Source organism: Apium graveolens, unplaced genomic scaffold (assembly GCF_009905375.1).
Source record: "Apium graveolens cultivar Ventura unplaced genomic scaffold, ASM990537v1 ctg5948, whole genome shotgun sequence".
In the NCBI taxonomy this organism is placed as follows: domain Eukaryota; kingdom Viridiplantae; phylum Streptophyta; class Magnoliopsida; order Apiales; family Apiaceae; genus Apium; species Apium graveolens.
Window position 1 is genome coordinate 74,113 of NW_027419166.1, and position 649 is coordinate 74,761.

Here is a 649-nt window from a genome sequence, read left to right on the forward strand (position 1 = left end):
ATATTATTTACTGGCTGGGTTATCGTATTTTGAGGTGGTATATTACAATTTTTTTTAGATCTGAAAAGATGAGTTCTTAGAAGGTCAGTAGTATTAAGGTTCCTCAGTTAGATAAGTCGAGATATAATCTATGGAAAAAGAAAATGCTTTTATATATACGGGCATCAAATCCAGAGTATATGAGGGTATAAAGAGAAGGAAGACATGTGCCGATGAAGGATCATCCGGAGTTGCCTAATATAAGGATGACATGTCCTGAAGCAGAATTGAGTGCTCGTGACAAAGAACTGATAGCTCTGGATGAAGGACGACAACTTATTTTGGTGGATTTGATGGATGATGACACGAGTCACCAAATTATGGTTTGTGAGAGTGCCAAAACATGTGAGAGACCATAGAACTGCTTATGGAAGGAACTGAAGATGTCAACCAGAATTAACTAGATATCTTGACTTCACAATATGAGGCTTTTAAGTCCTTACTTGGAGAAAGTATCACTCAAGTCTTTGAAAGATTGAGCAAACTGTTAAATAAATGAAGTATTCATGGCAAGACTTATCCTCAGAGAGAAGTCAATAGGAACTTTTTTCTAGTCATACCTCACCACTTGTAGAATAGGGTTTCATCTGTTCGTGAACGAGTTGATTTT